This window comes from Gorilla gorilla, chromosome 10, assembly GCF_029281585.2.
Source record: "Gorilla gorilla gorilla isolate KB3781 chromosome 10, NHGRI_mGorGor1-v2.1_pri, whole genome shotgun sequence".
NCBI lineage: Eukaryota > Metazoa > Chordata > Mammalia > Primates > Hominidae > Gorilla > Gorilla gorilla.
Window position 1 is genome coordinate 69,249,909 of NC_073234.2, and position 26,699 is coordinate 69,276,607.

General features: G+C 43.9%; 1 protein-coding gene and 2 pseudogenes across 6 annotated transcripts in view; all 3 read right to left on the minus strand.

The window, feature by feature from the left end:
* The window catches only part of RESF1 (retroelement silencing factor 1), a 33,710-nt gene extending 19,628 nt beyond the window's left edge, over window positions 1-14,082 (minus strand). For 2 of the 6 annotated variants that reach the window (XR_002008287.4, XM_004052945.5), the window contains exons 1-3: window positions 13,933-14,082; window positions 12,562-12,656; window positions 3,073-3,240 (exon numbers count right to left, since the gene is read on the minus strand). The gene's annotated coding sequence lies outside the window, so the exon portion shown is untranslated. Of the gene's footprint in view, window positions 1-3,072; window positions 3,241-12,561; window positions 12,657-13,530 lie in introns of all 6 variants that reach the window. The other 4 variants (XM_055357931.1, XM_019039206.4, XM_063694068.1 and 1 more) reach the window with 4 other exon arrangements.
* Window positions 14,083-18,141: 4,059 nt separating this feature from the next.
* On the minus strand, window positions 18,142-20,090 carry LOC101148013 (protein FAM98B-like; annotated as a pseudogene).
* A 4,842-nt stretch (window positions 20,091-24,932) lies between these two features.
* Window positions 24,933-25,495, minus strand: LOC101147655 (large ribosomal subunit protein uL11-like; annotated as a pseudogene).
* Between the last annotated feature and the right edge of the window lie 1,204 nt (window positions 25,496-26,699).

Below are 26,699 nucleotides of genomic sequence, written 5' to 3' on the forward strand. Positions count from 1 at the left end.
GGCAGAGATGGGAGGACTGTTTGAGCCCAGATGTTTGAGGCTGTAATGTGCTATGACTGTACACTGCACTCCAGCCTGGGCAACAGAGAGTGACCGCATCTCTTAAAAAAAAAAAAAAAAAAAGTCAAATCCATGTGTATGTGGATCCACATGGGTCAAACTCACATTGTTTAAGGGTCAGCTGCAGTCTCTAGGATGGCATAATCTACCTGTGGATATAATGTATTCTTAGAACTTTCGAGAATATATTCTAACACAGATTACCATAGACAAGTTTCCATGGTCCATCACTACCATTTCTCTGAGAAAATAAATTCTCGCCCCAAGATCTCTGCCAGCCTCCATCACTGATACTTTAATATAAAAAATACTTTTAAAAAGAATTTGTGCTTCCATGAAGTTACAAAAAATACAGTGAAAATATCGTTAAAGAAATTAAAAACAGAAAAAAACAAAAAGAGAAATTAAAATGCTACATTAGAAAATACTCATTTATGCAAAATAAACCCCACTAAGAAAGGAATAAAAAGACGAGACATAAAAACAAAAAGTAAAACATTAGAGGTAAGTGTAATTATATAAAAAATAACATTTTTATATAAACAATTCTGAGAATGTAGGAATAAACTTTCTCACACTTCTGACACCAGATGTGTGGGTGTCTCACCCCACGTAACAAGCAATCAGTTCTGCAGTGTACACACCAGGTGGGTGTCCTCTAATTCATTTTAATTCCGAGACTATCTATATGAAGATGGTGTCAGATCTCATCAGTTTAGGGCTCAGTCCTGCAAGACTGCCCCCACTTTTTTTTTTTTTTTTTTTTGAGACGGAGTCTCACTCTGTCGCCTGGGCTGGAGTGCAGTGGTGCCATCTTGGCTCACTGCGAGCTCCGCCTCCCAGGTTCACGCCATTCTCCTGCCTCAGCCTCCTGAGTAGCTGGAACTACCGGTGCCCACCACCACGCCTGGATAATTTTTTGTATTTTTAGTAGAGACAGGGTTTCACCATGTTAGCCAGGATGGTCTCGATCTCCTGACTTCGTGATCCACCCACCTCGGCCTCCCAAAGTGCTGGGATTACAGGCGTGAGCCACTGCGCCCAGCCGAGACTGCCCCCACTTCTGATGCCAACACCAAGTCCCAGGTTATTTTACCTGTGCTTCCAACCGACCAGCTGTAAACTGGGATTCCCATGTCCCACTCCTTTGGTCTGACGTGTTAGAGCAGCTCATAGAACTCAGGGAAACACCTTATCAGTTTATTATAAAGTACCTTACCAAGGATTCAGATCAAGAGATGTAGAAGGCAAGGTCACATGAGAAGGGGCACAGCATTTCCATGCCCTCCCTGGGTACGCCACCCTCTAGGAACCTCCACCTGCTCAGCAACCTGAAAAGCCTTCTAAACTCTATCCTTTCCGGTTTTATGGAGGCTTCATTGCACAGGTCTGATTAATTAAACCATTGGCTATTGGTGATCAACTTAACCTCACCCCCTCCCTCTCAACCAGGTGCACCTTCAAAGGTGTAAGAAATGAATTCCTTTTCTTCATAAAGGCCCCTGTTTCAGTTATTCTGCTATAAGTAACAGAAAATGGACTAAGATAGACAATTGGTACCAGGAATTAGGGGTAGGGCTGAAAAGTCCCAACCCTTTAATCGGGCCTTGGTCTTTCAGGTGACCAGCCCTCCATTCTGAAACTAGGGGATGTCAGCCATAAGTCAACTCATTAGCATACAAAAAAGACATTTATCACTTTGGAGACTGCACGAATTTTAGGAGTGTATGCCTGAAAACAGGGATAAAGACCAGAGATATATTTCATAATATCACAATCCAAAAGACAGAGAATGTCAGTCTGGATTTTAAAAACTATCCAACTATATGTTATTGTTTCCAAGAGATATACCTTAGATCCAAAAACACAGACTGAAAGTAAAGTGATGAAAAAATATCACACAAATAACTACAAGAAAGCTGGAATGCAGGCCAGGCACAGTGGCTCACACCTATAATCCCAGAACTTTGGGAGGCCGAGGTGGGTGGATTACCTGAGATCAGGAATTCGAGACCAGCCTGACCAACCTGGTGAAACCCCAAAAATTTACCCAAAAAATTAGCCGGGTATAGTGGTACATGCCTGTAATCCCTGCTACCTGGGAGGCTGAGGCAGGAGAATCACTTGAATCCGGGAGGCGGAGGCTGCAGTGAGCTGAGATTGTGCCACTGCACTCCAGCCTGGGCAACAAGAGTGAAACTCCGTCTCAAAAAAAGAAAGCAGGAATGCCTATACTAGTATCAGACAAAACAGACTAAGACAAAAAATGCTGATAAAGAGATGCATTTTATAATGATAAAAGGATCAACCCATCAAGGTAACAATTACAAACATATATGCACTGTTGTCTAAAACGAAGGTTCTTGAGGTAGACATAATGTGATAAAGGTTTATCGGAGGCCAAATGTGAGGATCAATCTGGGAAGACATACCAACAGAGTTCGAAGTGTTCTGGAGTCCGCTACAAGTTGGAAGGCTTTTATATGAAATTATAGGAGAAGGGAGGGGGACTCCTAATACTCAAATTGTCTTTTTTCGTTGGAGGATACAATACTGAGGTTATAATCATTGGCTACTGATTGCAACATATAGGCTAAAATGTCTAAGTGCAAGAAAACTTGCATCAATAAAACCTGATTTACAAATAAAGCAGCACCCTTTTGAGTGTTAGGTTATGTATTAATCAGTATACCAATCTGAGGAACGTGTAAGATTCTTTACTCAAGGACAGGATGTCACCATCTTGTATCACAAGACCTCCCCAAAGCAAGTTAATCTGGAAGCTTGTTTACTTAAAACTGTCAAATGTGATCTGTAGGTTATTAATACCAAAAAGATCATCAAAATACAAGAAGCAAAAACCACAATTCACCAATAAGAGTGGAAGACTTCAATTCCCTACTTTCAATAATGAATAGAACAAATAGGTGGAAAATCAACAAGGAAGTAGATGTCTTAAATTCCCACCCACATTCCCTTCCAGTGAGGGTGAAAGAAAAAGGTCCAGAGTACCTCAATATGTAGGTGGGTGACTAACTGTCCATTAGTAGACTTCTAGGTATAATTCTGCTTCTCTTCTTTTGCAGATTACTATGGATTGAATCCAACAGTCCAAGTATTCTTGAAGTTGTGAATTGCAAAAATTAATTTGTGAATCAGGAAATAATTAGAAGTAAACAGCTGCAAGAAAGCATAAAGATAATTATGGATGTGGACTTTCATATTAAAGATCTCACTAAGATTAACAATATCTGTGAAATTTAAAAAATATTCTATATCCACACAATGCAAATAACTGAAAAGTTGTCAACCCAGCAGCTTCCTTTATTTGTAAATTGGGCTTACTACAGAAAATTATAAAGCAAAAAATAATCTAAAATTATACCTATAGGAAATAACCATATTACTATCCATGTTAAACACACATGCACAAGCACACATACACATGAATAGAAAGAAGTATAAGAAAATAAACCTAGGCTGGGCACAGTGGCTCACACCTATAATCCCAGAACTTTGGGAGGCCAAGGCAGGCAGATCACTTGAGCTCAGAAGTTCGAGACTAACCTGGGCAGCATTGTGGTAGCACACACCTGTATTCTCAGCTACCTGGGGGGCTGAGGCATTGGATGAACCCAGGAGGTTGAGGCAGTGGTGAGCGGGAATCATGCCACTGCACTCCAGACTGTGTGACAGAGCAAGGCTCCGTCTCAAAAACAAAAGAAAATCAAACAAACCAGAAAACGAACCTAATATTGTGAATATGGCATGGTGGCCAGGTCTGCTGTAGGTCAGATAAAACAGCAAGAAATAGAATATGGAAGTATAAACTGAGCCACAGCAAGAATTTGGTTTATTTTTTTTGTGACAGGGTCTCACTATGTCACCCAGGCTAGAGTGTAGTGGCATGATCTCAGCTCACTGCAACTCCACCTCCTGGGCTCAAGCAATTCTCTCGCCACAGCTTCCCAAGCAGCTGGGACTACAGGTGAATGCCACCGTGTGGCTAATTTTTTTAATGTTTTGTAGAGATGAGGTTTCGCCATGTTGCCTAGGCTGGTCTTGAACTCCTGAGGCTCAAGCCATCTCAGCCTAAGAATTGTTTTATACACAGGGGTTACCACTGGCCAGGTGTGGTGGCTCACACCTATAATCTCAGCATGCTGAGAGGCTGAGGCAGAGTCCAGCAGTTCAAAACCAGCATGGGCAACACAGTAAGACCCAGTCTCTACAAAAAAATAAAAATAAAAATAGAAACATTAGCTAGGCGTGGTGGTACACGCCTATATTCCCAGCTACTTGGGAGGCTGAGGTGGAAGGATCACTTGAGCATGGGAAGTCGAGAGTGCAGTGGGCTATGGTAGTGCCACTGTACTCCAGCCTGGATGACACAGCAAGATCTGTCTCAAAAAAGGGAAAGAAAAGTGGGTTGACAATTTATTAAAGGTAAGTGGAACATCATCAGAGTGAATCAAAGTACTATTAACAGCCAATACGACAGGCATAAAAGTCTTTCAGGCCAACCCAAAAGACACATGCATGTAGATAATGTCTAGCAGGTTTCAGTATTTGCTGAATAAACAAACATTATCTGAACACCACATTAAAGAGAAGTCCTAATGTAAACTTATAGATGGGAAAAAGTCCTGACCACTTCTGTTTCCTTTTCTATCTATGCCAACCACAGACATAGCATGATTTCATCTGTAAGCATTTCAGTACCTAAAAGACACAGGACTTAAGAAATAAATAATATACATTAAAATACTATTCTTATACCTAAAATATATAAATTCGCTCTGGTATTTTAAATTGAAAATTTCCCTTATGGCTTTTTAAGTTCCACTTCTTATGTTCCACAAAGGAAAGTTTATTTAAAGAGTATCCACTGATATGGTTAAATTGAGTAAAGTCTATTTTTCATTGAAAACCTGATTTGCAATATAAGCATTCGAAAAATTAGAGATACCTGTAGAAAGTTAACAAACCACCAATACTAACAATTCAGTGTAAAAAGCCACTTTTCAGGAATTCCAAATGTAACACAATTTATTCAACCTGTACTAGCTCTGGCTTTCTGTCACCTTAGTCACAGAAAAAATTAGCCTATCAGTCCTTAAATAGGCTTTCTAGAATCCATTTTTCTAAGCCCAGATGGTCCTGGACCACAATACAATGGTATGACTTAATAATTTTGACTTTACAATGATGCAAAAGTGATACAGGCATTCAGCAGAAATTGTACTTTGAATTTTGATCTTTTCCCGGGCCTGTGATAGGTAGTATGATATTCTTCCACGCTGGGTGGTGGCAGCAAGCCATAGCACCCAGTCAGCCACGTGATCATGAGCATTAACAATCAATGAAAAACACACACACACACACACAAAACAAAAATCCCCCCTGCGGAGGCAGGCTGGTGTTGTGGGGGGGGGGGGGGGGGGCGGACGTGCGGGGCTGCCCCTCCCACGGCACGTTAAAAAAAACAAAAAACCAATCAATGGTGTACTGTGTTAGCTAAGTTTTTTGGATGTTGTGTTTTCCCATCCCATCATGTCTATAAAACCCCATTTTTGACTTACATTTTCTACTTAATACAGGTTATCGAAATGTAACTCCATCGTAAGCTGAGGTACATCTGTACTACTATAAACAACTAACATTTGAAAATCTGTATGTAAAGAACTATGTGGAATGCTTTATACACTTTTATCTCATTTAAATATCACAACAAATTAACAAAGACTCGCAACCCTCCCTCTTGCAGCACAGTGATTAGAAGGGGCAGAACAGTTCTCTATGCTTCTGTAACTGCAGTCAGCAAAAGGCCAAATGGATTCATATATTACTAAGTCCAACAGCAAAATCAAGATCAGTATCCCCAGCCCCACAGGATGACACCAAGCCAGATGAGAACACCAAACTGTGGCCATTTTATAGCCAGCAAGTATACCCCCCAAGGTGGTAAAGTCCTATGCACAATTGAAACCAAGGAGGCAGATGAGAAACTGCTTTGTGACTGTTTCTCACAGGGCTGCTTTTCTCTCACTTTGTTCTTGGAGGACCTGCAGGGTGTCCTGCCAGAATATGGGTCAGCCTGTGATTAAGCCTAAGCTTTGCCTCCATGGTCTATGAGAAGAGCAAGTCATCAGGTCACCACGGTGAAGCTGTTCACCTACAACTCTGCCTTCCCATCTTTCATGTATCCAGCTACAAACTCTATTCAGAACCACAGGCCATCCAATCAGATATCCCAATCCATTGTACTTTGTCTTAGGCAACACTGGATTAAAAAGTGCCTGCAATTGTGATTCCCAGCAGGATGATCACACCTATTGTGGAGGACACACCACAACGTTCCCCATGCAGAGCCAAGTCAGCTAAATACATCCCAACTACCAAGCTTCACCAGTGAGAGCCACAGGGCTTTCTCCCTAAAAAAGGCAGAAATAAATTGCTCTACTTTTTCTGACTCCTTAACACGGGTACAGCATGAAGTGCTGGCAATCACACATATCTTGACTGGCCAGTAGGAAGTTCAGACCAATGCAACAGACTATCATCATTCAGGCTAGAATATTGACACTAGTCTGTTGTGCCTTCAGAGCAGAGAAGCCAGAGACAAATTTTAGACCATGTTTTTTCTATTTGTATTATTCCCTAAAATGGGAATTAAAGACAACAGAGAACACATGAAGCGGAAGCCAGTTACCCTACCAGAATTCTGCCAAGTAATTCATTTTGGAGCCCTCTGGATACCCACCTCAAGGAAACATCTACTAAATCAAGCTTGTCCAATCCGCGGCCCATGGGCAGCATGCAGCCCAAGACGGCTTTGAATGAGGCCCAACACTAATTCATAAACATTCTTAAAACATTATGAAATTTTTTTTTTGCAATTTTTTTTTAAAGCTCATTAGCTATTGTTAGTGTTAGTATTTTATGTGTGGTCCAAGACAATTCTTCTTCCAAAGTGGCCTAGGGAAGCCAAAAGATTGGACACACCGTGTACTAGAGGTCTGGTGATCTTAAATATCTGAAAAGCGCTGACAAGCACCCCCAAGTATACATGACGCATCAGTGTGTGGCAGGCGGGTACAAACCATATTAAGACAACACTGTGTTGAGGTAAAAACTGTATTCGAAGTATCACTTCTTTTTTTTTTTTTTTTTGAGACGAAGTCTCGCTCTGTCACCAGGCTAGAGTGCAGTGGCGTGATCTTGGCTCACTGCAACCTCCACCTCCTGAGTTTAAGCGATTCTCCTGCCTCAGCCTCCCCAGCAGCTGGGATTTCAGGCACACGCCACCACACCCAGCTAATTTTTGTATTTTTAGTAGAGATGGCTTTTCACCATGTTGGCCAGAAGTATTGCTTCTTCATCGCTCCTATTATGAGTGAGTCAATTTTCTGCCACTGGAGATAGACAAAATGCCTTCAGTGGAACAGAAGAGTTCCTCTAAACCATGCAGTTGAGGGTAGTTGTCCGGTTCTTGGCGTCTTGAACAAAGAACTGAACAAACCACACAAGCAAGGCAGCCAAAGCAGAGACTTATTTTAAAGGACAGCACACTCCACAGGGTGGGAGCGGGGGCAGCAGTGGCTCAAGATAATCAAGTTACATAATTTTCTGCAGTTTAAATACTCTCTAGAGGTTTACCATGGATTCCCGTTATGTAAATGAAGTAGTGGCCAGCCACTAGCCTGATTGGTTGTGGGAGGGGACCAATCAGAGGTACTTTCATTTTCTGACTGCCACTCAGCAACTTTGACACAGAAAAAGGAGGGGTTGAAAAGGGAGTAGCCGGCAGGGAGCAGTGGCTCACGCCTGTAATTCCAGCACTTTGGGAGGCAGAGGCACGCTGATCACTTGAGGTCAGAAGTTCGAGACCAGCCTGGCCAACATGGTGAAACCTCGCCTCTACCAAAAATACAAAAATTACCGCGGTGTGGTGGCAAGTGCCTGTAATCCTAGCTACTTTGGAGGCTGAGGCAGAAGAATTGGAAGCGGAGGTTACAGTGAGCCAAGATCACACCACCGCACTCCATCCTGGGCAACACAGTGAGCTTCAGTCTTAAAAACAAAAAACAAAAAAACAAAACGACAAAACTACAATAAACAAGCCCATATAGTACTGACACAGGACAGGCATTGATCAATGGAATAGAACCTAGAACCCAGGAGTAAACCCTCACATTTATGGTCCCTAGTAAGGAAGGATCAGAATCCAGGATACCTTAAAAACTTACAACCTGACAACCCAAAGACAACACAAATTTAAGGCCAAAAGTTTTGAATAGATACTTCTCCAAAGAAATCAATATGCACATAAAAAGATGCTTAACATCACTAATCATCAGGTAAATGCAAATCACAACCACAATGAGCTACCACTTCAGGCTCACTTCTATGGCTATAAAAGTTAAGTGTCTATGGATGTAGATCAACCATCTCTCAAACATTGCTGTATAAAATGGTGCATGTCTAGTCACAATAGCAAAGACCCAGAATCAACCTAAATGCCCATCAACGGTAAACTGCATAAAGAAAACAGTACACATACACTAGGGAATACTATGCAGCCACAAAAAAAGAATGAGATCATGTCCTTTGCAGGAGCTTGGAGCTAGAGGACATTATCCTTAGCAAACTAACACAGGAAACCAAATATTGCATGCTTTCACACATAAGTGGGAGCTAAATGATGAGAACACATAGACACGTAGAGGGGCTCAACACACTGGGGCCTATAGGCAGGCAAAGCGTGGGAGGAGGGAGAGGATTCGAAAAAAAACAACTAATTGGGTACTAGGCTTAATACCTGGGTGATTAAATAATCTGTTCCACAAACCCCTATGACACAACTTTACCTATACACGTACCCCCAAACATAAAACAAAAGTTAAATAAAAAATAAAGTGGTAAATCTACTTTGGATAATAGCCTGGCAGTTCCTCAAAATGTTAAACAGTTATCATAACCAAGGAATTCCACTCCTAGGTATTTACCCAAAAGAAATAAAAACACACGTCTACATAAACACTACGAATGATCATAGCTGCACTATTCACAGTAGTCAAAGAGTGAAAACGTGTCAAACGTCTGTTAACTGATGGAAGAATAAGCAGAAGTGGCATATCCATACAACGGAATATCTAGTAATAAAAACGAATGAAGTAACATACATGTGTTAACATAAATGAGCCTTGAAAACATGCTGGATGAAAAATATTATGACTTCAATTATATGAAGTGTTCAGAATATGCAAACCTACAGAAGTAGATTAATGGTTACCTAGGGAAAGGTGCGTTGGAGAAAATGGGGAGTTACCACTATTGAGTATGGAGATATTTTGGGGGTAATAAAACATTCTTAAATTGATAGTGGTGATGGGTGCACAACTCTGAATATACTAAAAACCACTGAAACTGTACACTGGGTGTAAATGGGTGAATAAATGGCTTCTGAATTTTATCTCTAACTATAGTTACAAAAGGCACGCTCTGAACAACTTGAAGCTGCTTGCATCTGGAGATGTCAGGGCTGCCCAGTGGAGGGATGGTCTGCCTGAAAACCAAAGCAGAGGACAGCAGAGCTCAAAGATACAGTGTCCCAAATCTTTAAAACTCTCTTTCGGGTTTAGATCCTGGATCCATCAAAACCCAAAGGTTGCGCTCCATGAACTTTTTTTTTTTTTTTTTTTTTTTTTTTGAGACAGTCTCGCTCTGTCGCCCAGGCTGGAGTGCAGTGGTGTGATCTCAGCTCACTGCAACCTCCCCCCTCCTGGGTTCAAGCAATTCTCCTGTCTCAGCCTCCTGAGTTAGCTGGGACTACAGGCGCATGCCACCACACCTGGCTAATTTTGGGGTTTCACCTGTTAGCCAGGGTGGTCTCGATTTCCTGACCTCATGATCCACCTGCCTTGGCCTCCCAAAGTGCTGGGATTACAGGCATGAGCCACTGCGACCAGCCCATGGACTTTATTTTCTAAGACAGAGTCTCACTCTGTCACCCGAGCTAGGGTACAGTGGCGCGATCTCAGCTCACTGCAACCTCTGCCTCCCGGATAGCTGGGATTTCAGGCATGTGCCACCATGCCTGGCTAATTTTTTGTACTTTTAGCAGAGATGGAGCTTCACCATGTTGGCCAGGCTGGTCTCCAACTCCTGAACTCAGGTGATCTGCCCACCTTGGCCTCCCAAAGTGCTGGGATTACAGGTGTGAGCCACCGCACCTGACCCTGATCCATGAACTTTAAAAGTATGTCATCTAATGAATTCTCCTTTGGGGCTTGAAAAATAATATTCACCTTATGGTTTCTGTTTCTTAAAACTTCACTGGGGCCGGGCGCGGTGGCTCACGCCTGTAATCCCAGCACTTTGGGAGGCCGAGGCGGGCGGATCACGAGGTCAGGAGATCGAGACCATCCTGGCTAACATGGTGAAACCCCATCTCTACTAAAAATACAAAAAAAAAAATTAGCCGGGCGTGGTGGCGGGCGCCTGTAATCCCAGCTACTCGGGAGGCTGAGGCAGGAGAATGGCGTGAACCCGGGAGGCGGAGCTTGCAGTGAGCTGAGATTGCGCCACTGCAGTCCAGCCTGGGCGACAGAGCCAGACTCCGTCTCAAAAAAAAAAAAAAAAAAAAAAAAACTTCACTGGACAATACAATTTCTTTTAATACACTTTGTCATTTTAATCACCTTATTTACAAATGAAACCTCGTAATTTGATACATCAAGAGAATCTTGTTACTGTCATTAAATCTTTGCGATCATGAAAACCAGGAGCATAAAATGTATAGTTCCAATCTCACTTGAGATATTTACCTGAACAGCCTCCAACTTTGCTCTTCACTTACAAGTACACTTAAGGTACTGGTAGTGTAAGTATTGCATAGTTGCCACCCAAAAAAGCATTTAGAATTCCTCAAGGTCCAAGATTCTTTCTTCACAATCTTCTTCCAAAGTGAATGTTAACTTGCGTATCTATACCCAGGGTTAGTCAACTGTTATCCTGGACTTATCTCAAAATGAATACACTTCCCTGTCTGTTTTACATAATAGAGTGTGCCTCTAATGGGGGAGGGAGGGAGGCCTGATTAGATTCTTGGATTCTTGAAATTCACCTTCATAAATGCTTTTTTTTTTTTTAAAAAAAGACAGAATCTTGCTCTGTTACCCAGGCTGCAGTACGATGGGGTGACCTCAGGTCACTGCAACCTCCACCTCCTGGGTTCAGCCACTTGAGTAGCTAGGATTACAGGCATGTGCCACCACACCCTACTAATTTTTGTATTATTAGTAGAGATGGGGTTTTGCCATGTTGGCCAACTTGAGGCCAGGGCTGGTCTCGAACTCCTGGCCTCAAGTGATCTGCCTGCCCCAGCCTCTTAAAGTGCTGGCATTATAGGTGTGAGCCACCACACCTGGCCTACAAATACGTTTTAAGCAACATTAAATCAATTCCCTAAGCATTTGAGCTCCAATTATATCCAAGACACTGATAATCTAGGAGGGAAGAGAGATTCCTGTACAATCACAGAGATAATGTAGAACAACAAAGCTTTGGGGCAAGTTTGTCCTGCCTAGGAATTTGGAGGCATTTTGTATTTCAAACAAGCCTGCAGATAAATCCAGATGTGGACCAGTAGTGACGGGTACTTCCTAACAAAACAAGACCTACAAAAAAGAGAATCTAAGATGATCTACAGTGATGGGTTTAATCAACAAAAAGCTCATAAATTTAGAGCTTAAATGAACCAGCTGAATTTCTGCTAAGACAGCATTACATGTCCCAGGCCACAAAACCTATTTCCTCTAACATGACAATAGCTAACATTTATGGGGCACTTACCATGCATCAGGAGCTGTTTAACTGTGATATGCATGAAACTCATGTAACTCTACCATAACAATCCTATGACATTAGTGCTTGTCCCCATTTTATAGATGAGAGAACAGGCAGAGGTTTATTTTCCAGGGTTGGCTGAGTGCTACAGCCAAGATCTGAACCAAAGCAGTGTGGTTACAGGGACCATGGTCTTAATCATTAGGTGAGACTTCCTAACACACTTTGTGGTTACAGATGAAAGCCCTGGACATGACCACTTTGGCTGCACCGGAAGCATCCTTCCAGAGTGGTGCTCTGTGCCACATTCCCCTATGTGCCACCAACAGTAATAAAATATAATAAAAGCAATCAAATAAACACAGCACAGACAGAAGCAGACCTCTGCCCAGGTAACTTCCACCACAATTCCCTTACCACAGACCTCTTTCCTTATTTTGCTAAGATTAACAACTGATTTTTCAGTACTATGCCAACAACATTTCTTCTCAAGCTTTGTTGTCAAATCCATTGTGACCCAGTTTAATTTAAAACCAATGTTGATTCACTGAGCTAGTAATTTTATTCGGTAATAGGTGAATTACTCCATAGTTGAGTGTGAATAACCGCCTGGTTAAATCAGGGCGGGTTTCTTAGAGGTGATACACTTACCGTTGAGCACAACTTTACTCTTTAATTATCGTGTACATTCCCATTTCCCTCCAAACACGTCAGTCCCTCTCCACACAGTGTTTACTTCTTTGGTCCTAGGGACAGCAAGAAACATTTTATAATAAAAGAGCACATGCTAATAATGTGTTTACTAGATATGACACTGCTGTGCAAAACTGTTTTCTTTTATGGCTGCACTGAAAGCATGCTAAGTTTACTGAATTCTTATTAAGTGTCCTAAGTAACAGAAACAGAAACTAGGTCTGGCCTGAAAATACCATTCACTTAAGTTAGAATTTATGTGCGCTCCTCTAGGTCCGCTATTGTAGTATCACTGCAAAACAATAATACTTTATCTCTGCACTTGTCTTTATTGGATTAATATTAAATAGAAAAAAATCCGACTGCACAGGGGAAAAAACCTAAAACTTTAACATGCATGCACATTAACAGTGACTGAAACATGACTAAAGCTAACACATTTAGCAGAAAAACGCAATCCCCAAACAAGCTCTGCGGCCCGCCTACTGAAATGCACCCGCCCGCCACTAAATGAAAATGCGCCTCAAGCTCATACACATCCTTATGTTAAGACAGTATGCACTCGATGTACTACAAATAAATTGTTTTCACGGAAATGATTCCCCGAAAGTTTGCTGCTAAACTCAGGACCCTAAGGACGTTTGCTTAGGGAATCCGTGTCCCTCGAGAACACCTAAGATGGGTATGCGTTTGCGCATTTAAAAATGCCTCAAGGAACTATCGCTGAGGAACAGAAAGCATCGCCGGCGCAGAAGCGTTCGCGGACCACTTGGAGATAGATGCCAGTACAGCAATTCTGTTCCAGGAGGCTTCGGCTTAAGAGGGCCGGGGAGGAGGAGAACCCTCGGGAAATAGCAAAAAAAAGATTTTTCTTTTTCACTCCAGCGACAGGAAAGCCTTAAAAACACAAGCAGCTCTCATACCCACCCGCCTCACCAGCCGCGCCTCGCAGTTCGACAAAATGCGTCCTAGCCTTCGCCACTCGCGACCTCTACCGCGCAGAGCCAGGCAATGAGGGAAAACAGCCAGCGAGGCCCGCCCTCCGGTGCAAGGCTCGGCATTCGCGGAGGCCCAGGGCCGGCCCCGGTGCGGCGGGCAGAAGCAAGCGCGGCGGCCCGGCCCAGCTCCGGTGGGCGGACGGCGGGACGCGAGAGCCGGCGGGGCCCGAGGCCCGGGTTCCGGGGCCGCCCGCGACTGCGTCTTTGCCGCAGAACAAAAGCGCTCTGCGCCGCGCGCAGGCCCGGACCGCGAGCGCCTCTGGCTCCCGGCCTCCGCCCCGCCCGGACCCCGGAAGGCGGAGGGACCTCGGGGTGCTCGTCTCACACTTACCGACAAAGGGAAGAGGACCACCCCGGCAAGCAGGGAGAAAACCGGCGGCCTCCCGGGCCCCAGAGTTTAAGTCAAGTGGGGTCCGCCTCCAGGGGCGGGTCGAGGAGCCAGGCCCAGGATCCAGGAACAGCTAGGCTCCGCCTCACGCCCGAGGCGGTGGCTGCGAGGGCCGCGCCGCCGCGGTCCTAGTGCCACCAGAGAAGCCGCGGACCCGGCCCGCAGATAACACCCGGGCTTGCAGAGCGCTTTCATCTGCCCGACGCGGAAATCTCCTGCAGCGATCTTCTACCTTCAACGTGCATCCGCAGCACCCAGAGGGCATGTTAAAGAGAGATTGAGAACCACCAGCAAAATTGCTGATTCAGTAGGTTCGGGGTGGGGCTGAAAAATGTGCATTTCTAACAAGTTCCTGAGACCGACTGTTGCTGCTGGCCTCAGGACCAATTTTTTCTATAAAGCGCATGGAAGTCAGAGTGCACCCAAGAGATTGTTAACCCTTAAAAAACAGAAAAAAAAAAAAAAAAGAAATCAACAGGTTAGAGGCAAATAAGTGTGAAAGAAAGTGGATAGTCTATTTGGAGATTCTGAAAGTCCTGAGGAAAGTTGACTTTGGAGACCAGATCACGAAGCACGACCTCTTAATTGCCGACCTTTTGTTATAGATTAACTCCCTTATTTTCTTGTTCCCAGCTCAGACCAGATGGCATCTGAGATAAAATACGCCTTGAATAAGATAAATGACCGCTTGACTATTACATCCTTAATGTGGAATGTTAAATAGACCCTTCCCAAAAAGAAACACTGCCTTGAACCAATCAAATTGCTATGCGTTAACCTTCTATGGAAAATGTTGACATCCTGTTAAGCTTCCCAGACCCTGCCTGTGTAAACGACCCTCAAATTTCTCCCTTTCGAAGCACTGACCCCCATCTTTTGGAGCCTGTGTCCTACCAGGTCGCCATCCTCAAACTTTGCACTCAAATAAACCAATATTTAGTCATATTGCCGGAATCTCATTATTAAGGTTTACGTAAGCGTTTACTTAGTAATGAAGGTTGCAACCAGGATGGCAAATCAGAGATTGTGCCACTGGAGAGGGGCAAGGGAGCTTCTGTTTATAGGAATTTATTTGTTACATAAATTGTCAGATTACTTCATTGGTGAAGTAAACGAAGAAGTCTTTAATCATTACTAGAAGGGTGCGTTTGCGTCTGTCAGAAACAAAACAAAAAAACTACATACAGAATATTCTTTCTTTTTTGGCGGGGGGGGGGGGGGGGACGGAGTCACGCTCTGTCGCCCAGGCTGGAGTGCAGTGGCGCGATCTCGGCTCACTGCAAGCTCCGCCTCCCAGGTTCACGCCATTCTCCTGCCTCAGCCTCCCAAGTAGCTGGGACTACAGGCGCCCGCCACCACGCCCGGCTAATTTTTTGTATTTTAGTAGAGATGGGGTTTCACCATGTTAGCCAGGATGGTCTCCATCTCCTGACCTCTTGATCCGCCCGCCTTAGCCTCCCAAAGTGCTGGGATTACAGGCATGAGCCACCGCGCCCGGCCAGAATATTCTTAAAGATTGGGGGTGGCCAGGTGTGGTGGCTCAGGCCTGTAATCCCAGCACTTTGTGTCACGCGCGTCCGTGTGAAGAGACCACCGAACAAGCTTTGCGTGAGCAACAAGACTGTTTATTTCACCTGGGTGCAGGCGGGCTGAGTCCGAAAAGAGTCAGCAAAGGGTGGTGGGATTATCTTTAGTTCTTATAGGTTTGGGGAGAGGCTCCGCGGAGCAATGTTTTGCGGGCAGGGGGTGGATCTCACAAAGTACATTCTCAAGGGTGGAGAGAATTACAAAGAACCTTCTTAAGGGTGGGGGAGATTACAAAGAACCTTCTTAAGGGTGGGGGAGATTACAAAATACATTGATCTGTTAGGATGGGGCAGAAACAAATCACAATGGTGGAATGTTAAGGCTATTTTCGCTTCTTTTGTGGATCTTCAGTTGCTTCAGGCCATCTGGATGTATACGTGCAGGTCACAGGGGATACGATGTCTTAGCTTGGGCTCAGAGGCCTGACAGTTTGGGAGGCTGAGGTGGGTGAATCACTTGAAATCAGGAGTTTGAGACCAACGTGGCCAACATGGTGAAACCCTGTTTCTACTAAAAATATAAAAATTAGCCAGGCGTGGTTGTGGGCACCTGTAATTCTCAGCTACTCGGGAGGCTGAGGCGGGAGAATTGCTTAAACCCAGGAAGCAGAGGTTGCAGTGAGCCGAGATCACGCCACTGCACTCCAGCGTGGGCCACAGAGAGAGTCTGTCTCATGAAACAAAACAAACAAAAAAAGATTGGGGATCAGGCGTGGTGGCTTATGCTTGTAATCCCAGCACTTTGGGGAGGATCACTTGAGGCCAGGAGTTCGAGAGAGCAGCCTTGCCAACATGGTGAACCCAATCTCTACAAAAAATATACAAAAAACAAAAAAAATTAGCCACGAGTGGTGGCATGCGCCTGTAGTCCCAGCTACTTGGGAGGCTGAGATGGGGGGATCACTTGAGCTTGGGAGGCAGAGGTTGCAGTGAGCCAAGATTGAGCCACTGAACTCCGGCCTGGGTGACAGAGTAAGAGCCTGTCTCGGAAAATAATAATAATAATAATAATATTGAGACCAGCTTTCTTGGGTTGTGTGTTGTTGCAAAAACGGTTGTGTTAGATATGAATTCTAAATTTCTCTTCAAAGAATCAATGTGTCAGTATGGTCAATTCTTTGCCTTCTACTTTTAAACTTAACTTCCTCGTAAAGCAACCTTTTTCGATCACCTGCTCCACCCTGACTCATTTCAATCACCTGCTCCACCCTGACTCATTTCAATCACCTGCTCCACCCTGACTCATTCTGATTACCAGCTCCACCCTGACTCATTCCGATTTCCTGCCCCGCCTTAACCATTTTTCCTGCCAAACCGCTCACCCCATCACTCTCTTTAAATTAGCCAATCAGAATTAGTTTAGCCTGTGCGGTCTAACCCTAGCCAACAGGGGAACCACACAGCAGCAGAGGCCACGTGCATCAGGAATAAGAACCCCTTCCCCTCACTTGCCCAGGTGTGAGCTCACCATTGCTCAATCTGTGAGGGCGCACCCGTCTATAGAAGTACATTGCCGGGCCGGGCGCGGTGGCTCACGCCTGTAATCCCAGCACTTTGGGAGGCCGAGGCGGGTGGATCACGAGGTCAGGAGATCGAGACCATCCTGGCTAACACGGTGAAACCCCGTCTCTACTAAAAATACAAAAAAATTAGCCGGGCGAGGTGGCGGGCGCCTGTAGTCCCAGCTACTCGGGAGGCTGAGGCAGGAGAATGGCGTGAACCCCGGGGGGTGGAGCCTGCAGTGAGCCGAGATCGCGCCACTGCACTCCAACCTGGGCGACAGCGAGACTCCGTCTCAAAAAAAAAAAAAAAAGAAGTACATTGCCGCCGGGCGCGGTGGCTCAAGCCTGTAATCCCAGTACTTTGGGAGGCCGAGACAGGCGGATCATGAGGTCAGGAGATCAAGACCATCATGGCTAACACTAAAAAATACAAAAAATTAGCTGGGCGTGGTGGCAGGTGCCTGTAGTCCCAGCTACTTGGGAGGCTGAGGCAGGAGAATGGCATGAACCCGGGAGGCGGAGCTTGCAGTGAGCCGAGATTGCGCCACGCACTCCAGCCTGGGCGACAGAGCAAGACTCTGTCTCAAAAAAAAAAAAAAAAAAAAAAAGAAGTACATTGCTTTGCTGAGAATTAAAAAGAAAATTTATATTCGAGTGCTATTTCTTTTGCAACACCGAAACTTTATTTATAACAGTTGTTTGTGAAGGAAATATTTTTCACAGTTTCTTCGTGGGCCTCAAAGTTAGCAGCAGCTCAGCATGGAGTCAATAGCCCAAGATGGAGTCACTGATATCAAGCCTGGAAAATTGCTAAGCTGCATAAGGAGACTTTTTTTTTTTTTCACGCTATTGCAGTAAGGACAACATCCATTAATGCAGAGGAATCTTTTCAAAGAAAATGAAATAGACTTAGGGTTTTTATAGGAGGAAGTAAACAAGGAAATCTTGTCTGAATAAGGGATGAGAAAGGGCAGAGGTGGTTAGTTAGTGCTTGTGACATAAGAGGGCAGACTATTCCTTTGCGCTTGAGGTTTGTTGGTTTTGGTTTTTAATTTTTGTAGTCTTCAGTATCTCCTATATCCACCACCATCACCACCTCCTCCATATGGATCTACATAATCTTTTCCACCATAATCTCCCCTCCCACCATCATCTCCTCTGCCTTAGAAACCTCCTTTACCACCTCCATCCCACCTCCTCCCTCTCCCCCACCACTTTCCCATCCTCCTCCACCCCAGCCAACTCTTCCACCTCCACCCCCACAGCCTCTTCTACTACCACCTCTACCTCCACAACCACCACCCCAACCACCCCTTCCGCCACTGCCTTCTTGTCTCTTTTGCCAAGGGGGCATTTCAGAGGGTGGTGGTTCAATTTCATTTGGCCAGCCTCCCCTGTCAGGCACCCTTCCCATCAGCACCTTATTAATGGCACATGCCATCATCTGGCTGGCTCCCCTGCTTGTCCTAATGATCTTGGATAGATTATCATGAGCAGCAAGTAGATGCACCATTATAATCGCTGTCTTGGGTGACAAAGCATAACACTGAGGCTGGTAAATTCTTGCTGTGTCATCTTTTCTTACCTTGGCTGTATCACACCGTGCAACGGACTGTATTGCCACATCTAATCGTTTCATAACATTCGCTGGAGGCACTCATGTTCACAGGAAAGAGCATCATTGACTCTTTCCAGTTGTTCTGCCTGTTTCAAATTTAAATTAATTTTCAGCAGAGTGGTTTTCTTTAATTTTAATTAAAAAATTAACAATTTTTAAAAATTTGAAATAAGATGGGATCTTGCTATGTCGCCCAAATTGGTCTCCAACTCCTGGGCTCAAGAGATCCTCCCATCTCCGCCTCACAAAGTGCTGGGATTATAGGCATGAGCCACTGCGTCCTGCCTGTCTTTCACCTTTGATCCACTTGATTTAGCATAACCAGAATGTCAGAAGTTGTTTACTTGGGTACACCAAGGTTATCACACAGAACTTGAACTTCCTGATAAATTTCATTATTTTTATCTAATTGAGAATTTTAATGTTTCTTGTTCTGTAATATCTGTGAAGCTTCAAGTTCTGTACTTAATAGGAGTTTCAAACAGTCCTTTTTATATTTTTTTATTTACAGTGGTGCGATCTCGGCTCGCTGTGGGCTTGACCTCCTTGACTTAAGCAATTCTTCCACCTCAGGCCCCCAAGTAGCTGGAACAACAGGCATGCACCACTACACCCAGCTGATTTTTGTATTTTTTGTAGAGATGGGGTTCACCATGTTGCCCAGGCTGGTCTTGAACTCCTGGGACTCAAGCAATCTGTCCACCTTGGTCTCCCAAAGTGCTGGGATTACAGGTGTGAGCCATTGTACCCAGCCAGTCCTCCTTTTTTAAAATGATCTTTAGTATCTCCTGATATGAGTACAGAATATGGACATGCCATTTCTTTTAAAAAAATCATTTACCTCAGGCTGGAAGCTCTCTAGATCATCTCTTCCAGCAGAAGTCATACTTTCTTCCAAGTTGCATGATGATTTTATTTGAAAGCCTAACCATATCCTGTATAGGAATTTATATAGTTTATATATCTATTCCTTTACAGTATATACCACCTTCTTCCTGTATAACAGCCTATATATATAATCCTATACCGTATATGCTCCTACATGTAGTCCACTCTGCTGCCTTCATAAGGGCTTGCTCCTCTAGCAATGGTCCCTTATACCCCAGCACCTCCAGTGTGTCTAGCACATCTCCGCCTATTGTTGGTTCAGGACCCGGCTCTGGCCCTCTAATGGCTCTTTGGCTCAAACCTGTTCAGTGCTCTTAAGTATGCCCCAAGGTTTGAATCTTGTTTTGCAGCTCCCTAGTGATAGAACTTTGTGGGAAAATCACTTCATTTTTTTGCTTTTTTGCTCATCTGAAAAATGGGGATAACAATAATACTTACCTTATTTAATTTTTGAGATAGTTACATGAATTAGTACATATACCTCACTAGGAGCAGTTCCTGGAACATAGCTGGACACACTTGGCTCAGATAAGGGATTTTCTAGCACCTAGCCACGCAGGTCAGCAAGTAAAAACAAACCCAAGGAGAGGGACTTTTGTTGCCGGAAATTCAGATAGGGACCCCACTCCTATACAGCCTAAGGAGGGCTTAGTGTCCGTTAGGATTTAATGTCTGGGAAGCTACAACTCTATTTGGGATAAAGTAGCTGATCTCTCTGCCATGTATCCTTGTCTGTACTTGTGCTGATTTTATCCTCTCTCTGCTAGGTAAGTAAAGGTTGTCTGATTTTTCCAAAAGTGTTTGATCTTTGCACAGTCTTAAAGTACAAGTGATATTCATCAATAGAGTAGTCTTAAATGGTCACCAGTAAGAAACTTGCAAAGGGAGAATGCAATCTCATGGACCTGAAAGTTTGTTTACTCAAGAGCCAAGCTTTACACTGTCTTCTCTTTAAGAGATTTACAACCTAGTGTGCCAGAAAGCCTTGTCAACTGGTCAGGCTTGGGAAAGATTCCCCTCATAGATTAGATTGCTCCATACTATGCTCCCTTTCATAAATTACGGGATCCTCTCCCTATGTTTCCCAGCATTCAAAAACAAAGGCTCTCTTAGATGCTATCTGAGTCTTTCATGAGCATAGTACTTAGCCTTAAGGCTTGTTAAGTCTTTATTTTTTTTTTTTTTTGAGACGGAGTCTTGCTCTGTCGCCCAGGCTGGAGTGTAGTGGCAAAATCTCGGCTCACTGCAACCTCCATCTCCCAGGTTTAAGCAATTCTCTGCCTCAGCCTCCCGAGTAGCTGGGATTACAGGCACCCACCACCAGGCCTGGTGAATTTTTTGTATTTTTAGTAGAGATGGGGTTTCACCATCTTGGCCAGGCTTGTCTTGAACTGCTGACCTTGTGATCCACCTGCCTTGGCCTCCCAAAGTGCTGGGATTACAGGCGTTAGCCACCGAAACTGGCCAAGGCTTGTTAACTCTTAAACTTATAAAATATGTTTTAGAAAATGTTTTAATGACATCATTAACATATCTATAGTAAAAATTATTTTGGTTTGCAAAAAAAATGCCTATTATTCATTTAAGTTGTAAATGAGGTCATTAGTTCTTTTTCTTTTCTTGATTGCTCCCTATAATCTGTTTCCCGTTCTTCTTCCTTTTTTTTTTGAGATAGACCCTCACTCTGTCATCTAGGCTGGAATGCAGTGGCATGACCTTGGCTCACTACAACCTCCGCCTCCCTGCTTTAAGCGATTGTCCTGCCTCAGCCTCCCAAGTAGCAGGGATTACAGGACCGCACCACTACACCTGGCTAATTTTGTATTTTTAGTAGAGATGGGGTTTCACCATGTTGTCCAGGCTGGTCTAGAATTCCTGACCTCAAGTGATCTGCTTGCCTCAGCCTCCCAGAGTTCTGGGATTACAGGCATGAGCCACCACGCCAGGCCTCCCCTTCTTTTTTGTTTGTTTCCCCTTCTTGTTAGTAATGGTTAGCTTGGTACAAAGTCAGTTTGTATGTAGTCACTTGGAAGGTAAGTAAAGATTATATTCCCCCAAGTCTCTCTTGCAGCTAGATGTTGTCAAGTTTCAGTACTCACAATGACATATAAGCAGAAATGTTATATGCAACTTCTGCCTAAGGGAATGGCTTACCGTGAAACTCTTCTTACATTTGCTTGGATTGGAATGTAGAAATGGCAGTAACTTAATTTCAACCATGCAAAAAAAAAAAAAAAAAAAAAAAAAAGAAATAATTCCTGAGGGCAGGAACTCTTCTCTGTTTTTTTGACCATAAACCTCTTTGGTAGTTTGGTAGAGCCCATGGACACCTTCTTAGAATACTCTTTTTTTTTTTTTTTTTTTTTTTTAGATGGATTCTTGCTCTGTCGCCCAGGCTGGAATGCAGTGGCACAATCTCAGCGACAACCCCTGCCTTCCAGGTTCAAGAGATTCTCATGCCTCAGCCTCCCTGAGTAGCTGGGATTATAGGCATGGGCCACCAAGCCTGGCTAATTACAGACAGGGTTTCACCATGTTGGCCAGGCTGGTCAGAAACTCCTGACCTCAAGTGATCCACCCGTCTCGGTCTCCTAAAGTGCTGGGATAACAGGCGTGAGCCACCATGCCCGGCCAGAATAATCTTTTGAATGCATAAAATAAAATATGTGAGATTACAAAGGAAATTAATTCAAAATGAAAGTTATCAAATATTTTAAAAAATCAAATATGTAAGATGTGGTTAGGCTCTGTTTCCCCACCCAAATCTCACCTTGAATTATAATCCCTATAATCCCCATGTATCAAGAGAGAGACCAGGTGGAGGTAATTGGATTATGGGGGTGGTTTCCTCCATGCTGTTCTCGTGATATTGAGTGAGTTATCTTGAGATTTGATGGTTTTATAAGGGACTCTTCCCCCTTTGCTCAGCACTTCTTCCTGCCACCTTTTGAAGAAGGTGCTTGCTTCCCCTTCTTCTGTCGTGATTGTAAGTTTCCTGAGGCCTCCCCAGCCATGTGGAACTATGAGTCAATTCAATCTCTTTTCTTTGTAAATTACCCAGTCTCAGGCAGTTCTTTACAGCAGTGTGAAAACGAACTAATATAGTATTTATACATTTCTTTAAAGGGGAGAAGGCATGTGGGAAGGAGGGGGTAGGGTGGTGAGGCAAATGGTTATACTTTTGTGGAACTATTAATTAGAGCTCAGTAAATCTACATTTTATACAGATAAGGTGATTATATTATACAGAATTCAGAGAAAAAGGGAGTAGAGGAAGAATCAATTATGCAAACATCTCAGGGTAGGTGGAGGAATGATTTGTTCTGCTCCTGGGAAGATCAGCTTGTAATTGACATTATCAGTGTGACTCTAGCAAACTTTAGTTTTAGGAGCTAGACTTAGATGGTAGACCTAAAGTTAAAATGGACATGGTTCTTGTTTTATGGGAGGATGTATATCTTGAAAGGTTTTGAGGCCAACAAAGAGTTTAGTTGGGAAAAATTTATGAGGGCCATCATGTGGAGATGGTATCAGACCTTCTGCCTTTCTGTGAGGGTCTGGGTAATGTGTGATGCTTTGACACCAGGTTGTAAAGTAATACCTGTCTATTTGGGAAAAGGATAGCAGTGCTGCATGACCCAGTCTCTAGGCATAACTTTCCCATTGCATAACAAGTTTGGGGGTCCTAAGATGTTTTTATTTCTCCTTTACAAGTCACAGGGACTGCTCAGCTGAATGAGCCCTGCTTCCAACCGTCTCACAACTTTGAATCATCACCTCAGCCTTTTTTTTTTCTTTTTTATTGAGATGAGTTCTCACTCTGTTGCCAGGCTGGAGTGCAGTGGTAAAATTATGGCTCACTGCCGCCTCAACCTCCCAGGCCCAAGAGATCCTCCCACCTCACCCTCCAGGGTAGCTGGGACCACAGGTGTGTGCTAGCACGCCTGGCTAATTTTTGTATTTTTTTGTAGAGATGTGGTTTTACCATGTTGCCCAGATTGTTCTTGAACTTCTGGGCTTAAGTGATCCACCCACCTCAGCCTCTAAAAGTGCCATGATTACAGGTGTGAGCTACTGTGCCTTGCCTACTTAAGCCTTTTTTTTTTTTTTTGAGACTGAGTTTGACTCTGTTGCCCAGGCTGGAGTGCACTGGCACAGTCTCAGCTCACTGCAGCCTCCGCCTCCCGGGTTCAAGCCATTCTCCTGCCTCAGCCTCCTGAGTAGCTGGGACTACAGGTCCGGGCAACCACGCCTGGCTAATTGTTGCATTTTTAGTAGAGACAGGGTCTCACCATATTGGTCAGACTGGTCTTGAACTCCTGGCCTCAGGTGATCTGCCCTCCCAAAGTGCTGGGATTATAGGTGTGGGCCACTATGCCCAGCCCCACTTAAGCCTTTGTTACCTTTATTGTCCTTGGTATAAGCCTCTGGATATGATTTGTTTTTACTACTCAAGGTTCTCACAGATGACCTGGGCTCATAGTTCCAAGAGATTTTTGGGGCCTGTGTATTTATTTCTTCTTTGTTCTTTTTATTTGAATATGAGCTCAATGTTGTGCGGTAAATAGAATTAAATATTTGATCCTATGGCAGTATCTTACTAAGGACATTCTAGAACTTTAGTGGCTGTTCTGGTGAACTTTGGATGTGAATAAGATAATCTATTTTTGGCACCTTACAATCAATGGTTAAATGTTCCCAGATATTCAATAATTCGCATTTTTAAATGACCAGGAAGAGTCCTCTCAAAGGAAAATTCTAAAATAGCTTCTATGAAGGACTTATTAGAAAAGGCCAATAAAAATATAGAGGACCTAAAAGCCAACATTTAAATCTCTTCTCCATCTCTTGCCTAACCCGGGATTAACTTACATCCTAGACCCCTGGCCCTCAACTTCCTCCTGCCTTTCTACTGGGGGAGCCCACCCCCAATATTTCAGTGTAGGTTCTTTCTATTTTCCATAAGTGTTGGCCAGCTGAGAAATAAAGAGAGACAGTACAAAGAGAGGAATTTTATAGCTGGGCTGCCAGGGGTGACATCACATATCAGTAGGACTGTGATGCCTGCCTGAGTCTCAGACCAGCAAGTTTTTATTAAGGGTTTCAAAAGGGGAGAGGGTGTAAGAACAGAGAGTAGGTACAAAGATCACATGCTTCAAAGAGCAAAAAGCAGAACCGCTGATAAGAGTCTAACAAAGATCACATGCTTCTGAGGGAACAGGGCAAAGGGCAAAAGCAGAACCACTGATTAGGATCCAACAAAGATCACAGGGCAAAGGGCAAAAGTAGAACCACTGATAAGGGTCTATGTTCAGCGGTGCACATATTGTCTTGATAAACATCTTTTTTTTTTTTTTCTAGTTGTCAAATGATTCTTTATTGAAATATTTTCCTTTGTGCTTAACTGGCTGGGCATTCCACAGCACCACTGTTGATGTCATCTATGATGTCATGAGGGTGGTGGCCATCAACATTACAGCCCACAGACTGGGCAGTCCCGAGGATCTCTTTAATGGTTCCAGAGAGTTCTCTGGCTAAGGATCAGTGCCGCATCTGTCAAGCAATGTTGACGATCTCATCAAAAGTTATATTCCTACTGTGTTTAATGTTTTTCTATTAATTTCTGTCTCTTGGTGCTTCCTTGAGGGCTTTGATGATCAGGGCAGAGGCAGAAGCCACCACCTCAATCTGGGCCTGTCTGTTCTGAATGGTCAGTTTCACTGTAATCCTCAGGCCCTTCCAGTCACCTGTTGCCTTGGCAATGTCATCACCAACCTTTTTTGGAGACAGACCAGGGGGCCGATCTTGGGGGCCAGCGCAGAAGTGGCACTGACTTCACCTCCGGTGCACTTCAGGTATATGACTTTGATCTCATTAGGGTTGAACTTCGGTGGCATGGTGGAGGCGGCTGGTGTCAGATGAACCTGGATTTGGGATGACTAAAGAAAGTTGCACCTTGGCCTCCTCTGAGGTGAAAGCTGAGAGAGATGAAACATCTTAAACAACAGAAAACAGGGTTTGAGAGCAAAGAACCAGTCTGACCACAAATTTACCAGCGCTGAGTTTTCCCAACCCTAGTAAGCCTAAGGATTCTGCAGGAGAGGAGGGCTTATCTCAGTCCTTATCTCAACTGCACAAGACAGACATTCCCAGAGTGGCTGTTCATAGACCTCCCCCCAGGGATGCATTCTTTTCCCATGGTATTAATACTAATATTCCTTGTTAGGAAAAGAATTTAGTGATATGTTTCCTACTTGCATGTCCGTTTATAGGCCCTCTGCAAGAAGAAAAATATGACTCTTTTTGCCCGACCCCGCAGGCAGTCAGACCTTATGGTTGTCTTCCCTTGTTCCATAAAAATCGCTATTATTCTGTTCTTTTTCAAGGTGCACTGATTTCATATTGTTCAAACACGTTTTACAATCAATTTCTACAGTTAACACAATTGTCACAGTGGTCCGGAGGTGACGTACATCCTCAGTTTACGAAGATAACAGGATTAAGAGATTAAAGTAAAGACAGGCATAAGAAATTATAAAAGTATTATTTCAGAACTGATAAATGTCCATATTAAGATGAAATCTTCACAATTTATGTTCCTCTGCCACGGCTCCAGCAGGTCCCTCTGTTCGGGGTCCCTGACTTCCCGTAACACCTTTCTTCAACTCATTCCCTTCCTGCTGTGTCTTCCTTAGGTCCTCTTCGCTTTCCTCCATTACTCCTTCCTAAACACCCCCCTTTCACTGGACAGTATCCCTTCGTTATGCCTTACACCTAAGTGATGATGATAACCAACTTAGCTAAGCTTATTGTTTTAAACCTTAGTCAATTTCAGGTTTGCATAATCTAGTTAAGAACCTTCTAAATCCTTCTATGTAAACAGAAAAATTCGTTGAAGGATTTAGGATTATTTTAAGAATTTATAGGATGGAGGCCTGGTGCAGTGGCTCATGCCTGTAATCCCAGCACTTTGGGAGGCCAAAATGGGTGGATCACGGGGTCAGGAGTTCAAGACTAGCCTGGCCAATATGGTGAAACCCCATCTCTATTAAAAATACAAAAATTAGCAGGGCATGGTGGCACATGCCTGTAGTCTCAGCTACTCAGGAGGCTGAG